This window comes from Vipera ursinii (assembly GCF_947247035.1).
Source record: "Vipera ursinii genome assembly, chromosome: 1".
Taxonomy (NCBI): Eukaryota; Metazoa; Chordata; class Lepidosauria; order Squamata; family Viperidae; genus Vipera; species Vipera ursinii.
Window position 1 is genome coordinate 23544624 of NC_139512.1, and position 6000 is coordinate 23550623.

Here is a 6000-nt window from a genome sequence, read left to right on the forward strand (position 1 = left end):
TCGATTTTTTCTTTTAAGGCAAAAGGTACCCTCCGGGCCTTTAGCCTGATTGGATTTACTGAGGGGTCTAGGTTAAAATTAATGGGGGGCCCTTTGTACTTGCCTAGAGATCCATCGAATACGTCTGCAAATTCCTTGCAGACGGATTCGAGGGTCTTATTTCTAATCACAGAATTTATTCCCCCTATCCAAATTCCCAGGGCAGGAAACCAATTAAGCCCTATTAAGCTAGTCCTATTCCCCTCCGTAACTACCAAATCTAAGACCCCCTTAAACCCCTTAAAGTTTACTCTAAGGCTGGTCTTTCCTTTTACGATTATTGGACTTTTTTGGAAGTCCATTAATTGAATATTTGTTGGACTAAGTGGAATTCTTTTTCCGCTTAGTTGTTCAATTTTCTCCAGGGTTTCAGTGGAAATTATCGACACTGAAGCCCCAGAGTCGATTTCCATTCTGCAAGGAACCCCTTGCAGAAGGACTGTGATTTTTAATTTTCCGTCCGGAAAATTGTGCCCCCTTCCCTGCCGTTTCCGATTGACTCGGGCCACCTCCCTTAGGTTTGGAAATTTCGCCCGGGATCTAGGGGTCTCCTTGCCACTAGCATTGGGGGTTACCTTACCCTCTGGCCACACATCGACTTCATTCAGACGGGAGTCCCGGACGCGGTTTCTGCAGATGGCCTGGATGTGGCCGGTCTTGCCACAAGCCCTGCACTTGGCGGTGCGGAATCGGCAGGAAGCGCGGGGATGGTTGCCGCCACAGCTGCCACATCGGTTCTGGGTGTCGTTGTCGCGCGGTCTGGTTGCGGTGTCCCGCCACGGTCGTTGTGCCCCGGTCGGTGGTCTTTGCGGTGTTGCGGGTTGTTGCCGGCGGCCGGGTTCGGGCCCCTCGCTTCTAAGTTGTCTGGGTGCCATCTTTCCAAATCGCCTGGAGACTTCGGCGATCTCTTCCTCCCACTGCTGATCCACCTCCCCGCAGTCCACATAGCCCTCTTGGTTAATTTCAGGTGCTGTCGCCATGCTACTGCGGGGGGGGGTCGCGATACCCGGTTGACTCATACGTTAGGAGTTCGTCGAGCACTTCCTGTAAATCGCCGGTAGGTTTGGCGATTATTCTATTTTGTAATTGTTCATCGCGTAAGCCCAGCACGACTCTGTCCCGAATCCTAATTTCTAAATTATCGTATTTGCAACGTACTGCGGCTTCCCTGACGGCAGCGACGAATTTCTGTATGGACTCCCCCGGTCTCTGATTTCTCTTCTCGAAGATGCGCCGCCAAAAAAGTTCGGACCTTCGGGGAGTAAAGTGAACCTTTAGTTTTGCAAGAAGGTCGGCATAGGGCACGCTGGAGACTGGTTGTGGCTGGCACAGCCCGACAGCGACTCTGTAGACCGGTGTGCCGCAAATTGTCAAAAGTGCCGCCGCTTTTTTCCGGTCGTCGGTGATTCCGTTCACTAACAGGAATCCTTCGACCTGACCAATGTATTCTTCCCAATCTTCGGGGAAGTTAGGGTCAAATTCCTTCAGTGACCCGATTTGCGCCATTCGGAGAATTTTTTTTCCTATTCTGCCGCGGCCGCTCGGTTGACTGTGACTCGCTCTGACTTTGCCGCCTTCACGACAATTCTTCCTAATCTCTGGTCTTCTGTCAATCCCACCTTCGTCGCCAGTTGTTTGGTTCGAATTGACGAGGACTCAGAGTGGTTAACACTGAACGAGTTTATTGAATACACAAAGTCAACTGTCAAATGTCAAATGTTGCAACCCTTTTATAGAGAAAGCGTTTGAACTGTAACCAATACAAACAGTCTGTTTTCCCGCTCCTTGGTGGTGGCGTCCAATGATTGCACCTTATTTTCCCGCTTTAAACCTTGCAAAGCTGCACAGTGTTTGCAATCTCTTTCATGGCTTATTGCTAACTATTTACATACACAACAGCATGGGTCCGGATTATCTTAGGGAGCACCTGCTACCAACATCAGTTTCCCATCGTCATGTGCGCGCCCACAGGGAGGGCCTCCTTAGGGTTCCGCCGGTTAGAGATTACCGGCGGGTGATTCCCAGGGGGAGGGCATTCTCTGTGAGTGTGCCCGCCCTTTGGAACGAACTGCCGATGGAGCTTCGGACTGCCCCCGACTTTCGCTCTTTTCGCCGGGACTTAAAAACCTGGTTGTTCGAACTGTCTGGCCTGGACTGAGGGATTTTAAATTATAAAGTATTTAATTAAATTATATTAAATTAATTTTAAAATTTTAATTTTATTGTTATTAGGAATTGTGGGCTTTACTAATTTAATTCTATTTTATTCTTTTTGTACTGTTTTAATTGCCCTATGAACCGCCCTGAGTCCTTCAGGAATAGGGCGGTATATAAATTCAACAAACAAATAAATAAATAAATAAATTCAACCCTGAGGTACAGATATTCTCTTCTATTGAAAATAATCAAAAGCCAACATAGCTGCCTTAATACATTAAAAAAAATCAGTGTGAAGGCTCAACAGTGGTTCATTAAGATATTTGATATTTAGTCGACCTAACAAACTGCTATAAGAAAGGATATACTTTAAAGTGATTGAATCTCCGGGTGAGATTCAAGGTGCTGGTGATGACCTATAAAGCCCTGAATGGCTTGGGTCCGGGATATTTGAGGGAACACCTGCTGCCAGCATCAAGTTCCCTTCGTCCAGTGCGCTCCCACAGGGAGGGCCTTCTCAGGGTGCCGCCGGTAAAAGATTGCTGGAGGATAACACCCAGGGGGAGGGCCTTCTCTGTGGGTGCGCCTGCCCTCTGGAACCAGCTACCCGTGGAGCTCAGGACTGCCCCTGACCTTCGTTCATTCCGCCGGGACCTGAAGACTTAGCTCTTTGAGCTCTCCGGCCCAGGCTGAGAATTTTTAACTGGGGTTTTTATTTTCAGGGATAATTTAATTTAATCTTTTTAATTGTTTTTTAACTTTTGTATTTTGTATTGGTTTGATTTTACACGCCCTGTAAACCGCCCTGAGTCCTTCGGGAAAGGGCGGTATATAAATCTAATAAATTAAATTAAATTAAATTAAATTAAAGTTTTAAGAACTCTTCTTAGGTAAGTTGGTAAGGGGGAAAGGGAAGGGAAGAAATCCTTTCACAGATTTTTACAGCCATGTCTGTATCAGGCCAGATTGTCTAATGCAGGGGTAGGCAACCTCGGCTCTTTTATTACTCATGGACTTCAACTTCCAGAATTCCTGAGTTAGCTCAGGAATTCTGGGAGTTGAAGTCCACGAGTCATAAAAGAGCCGAGGTTGCCTACTCCTGGTCTAATGGAATGATAAGGCGCAAGGATTCACAAACTGAGCTTTAATGGGCACTTGCACAAAAGGTGTATATCCTTGGGAAAGGTTTTATGGCCTGGAGATGATGAACTTTGACTACATTTCGCTTCTAAAAAGTGACTTCTGTTTATGAAAATAAACTCTTTTCTCAAACCAATCAGCCCTCTGTTCTGCTATTCAGGACTGGGAGTGCCTACATAGCCCTACAGACAAATACCAAGTGGTATTTCTACAATACTAGTCCTTTAGTCATAGGTAAAATGCTTAAACCCGGTTAACAAAAATGCATTTTTTGTGAAAGCAGTAATCTCCAAAAAGGAGTTTTCAATTATGCAAAAATGTTGATGATGCAAATAATCTTTCATTGTAGTTGTTAGACAAGGTCCAGCTGCTTTAAGGCATCACACCTGAGCTGGACCCAAGGCATATTTTCTGCTTTGGAACTTAAAAACTACACATCTCAAATCTCCCTTGCTATCCTTTGAAACTGGAGTGTGTGTTTCTGAGGCAAGAAGAGTCTCTTTTCCTGTGTGTTGATCTTGACTCACAGGTCCAGGAACTGTCACTCACTGCTTTCTAAATAGAAGGTTCTCTGATAAGAGATTGTCCTGTTAAGGATAAATGTGACACTGCAGGTTCTAACATGGGTGCTGTGACAGTTTGAAAGGGGAACTTGTTTCTGTATTCAAATCTCAGAAACTATCAATGGGAAGGCCTGATTGAGTAGAATAGGTAGTCCTCGACTTACAACATTTCATTTACAACGGCACTGAAAAAAGTGACTTATGATCATTTTAGCAACCCCACACGATGAAAATCAGTGAATAATCTGGAGATGCTCTCATAGCTGCAAAATGAAGGTTGCAGCAATATTCAAATCATAGACAACAGATTCCTCATCTATGAATGATCACGTTTGATCTGTAGCATGTTTTCAGTAATTATTTTCCAGGTAAAATCTTGTTTTGGCAGAACAAGAGAGAGTAAGAGCAAGTGAGAAAGTGCTAATGCAACACTGTAGTTATAACAGAACTGTCTACTAGTAAATTTCTGGTTCAAATCTTGCTCAGAAATTCCATTCCTTTTTAGTCTCATTCAAATATTAGCCATGAATTTTCTACTGCTCTCATTTTTGGTGTGTATACATGCAAACACACAAGCATGGAAAAGTTGGCTCTCACAGATATTGAGAAAGTTATAGTCTGAATTACTTGGAAACCTTGCAAATCTCTCTTTTAAACATACACACAAGAAAGAGCCAATATATGTTTATGTATCTTCATAATAAACCTGGGTCTGTGACTCTACAAAACATTATTAAAAGATTGAAATCCCTAACAGTTATTTGACTTGTTTTTCATTGTGTTCAGACATGCTTCAACTTATTGCTTAGTTAGACACTAACTAAACAACTGGCTTCCCCAGTTCAAGGTATCGATGCTAATGAATAAAAACACCAGTTCTAAAGAAACATACCTCCCCCAGCATTACCAACCCAGGCAGAGAGATATATTAGGTAGATCTTGTGCACAAACATATTTCTGATTGTGGCCCATGGTATACTAACTTGAGATAGGCAGAGCCCAGCAGTGGGATAATAATAATAATAATAATAATAATAATAATAATAATAATAATAATAATAATAATAATAATAATAATAGTAGTAGTAGTAGTAATAGTTGTAGTAGTACTAGTAGTCGATAAGAAAGACAAAAAAGTCTGGATAGTAGATGTGGCAGTGCCTGGAGACAGCAGAATAAACGAGAAAGAACTGGAGAAGATAACAAAATACAAAGACCTATAAATAGAAATAGAAAGACTGTGGCAAAGGCAAGCAAGGGTAGTACCAATAGTAATAGGCACCTTGGGTGCAATCCCAAAACAACTGGAGCACCACTTGAACACCATTGGCACTGACAAATTCATCATTAGTCAATTGCAAAAGGCAGCCTTACTAGGAACTTCCATCTAGCGACGATATCTGTAATACCATCAAACATCCACATCTGCCTATCCCAGGTCCTTGGTAAGGACTCGATAGGTAGACAAAAATGCCAAATCCAGTCTGAACATCTGGCTGACTGTGCAATGATGATGATGATATTGGAAAGGACCTTGGAGGTTCAAATATGTGAACAACCAGTTCTCTGTGTGGATGCCACTTCCGGAAGTCCTTTCTGGACCCGGGCAACAAAAAATTAGCTACCATTTCTGCCAAAGTGGTGCAAACTGGCTGAATCCCACCACTGGCAGCCATCCATTGGTGTTGCCCTGACTGTGGGACTTCCTATTTTATCAGATATAGATGGAATCAGATGAAAACTCTCCTTTCCTGTTAGATTTAAATATATGATGCCTTTCATTTGACTGTCTTCCTTTTCATGTGTTATTTGTTGACACATTACATGGTTCCTGGCTTTTATTGTGTTTGGAATGTATTTTTGATTTTTTTTAATGATGAAAGGACATAATAATTTTTATAAAACAATTCATCTGTTAAAAAGTGCTTAAGGGAGTCTGAAATGTCCAATCATAGAATCTTGTCTCTTTCAGAATAACTTCCTTCACAGTAGTTAGATTTTAATGCTCATATACAAAGGTAATCTTTGAACCTCTACTAGAAAATACCACCACAAAGCTATCTGCTCAAGCTCGTCATGTTGGAATGATAGATTTTATATA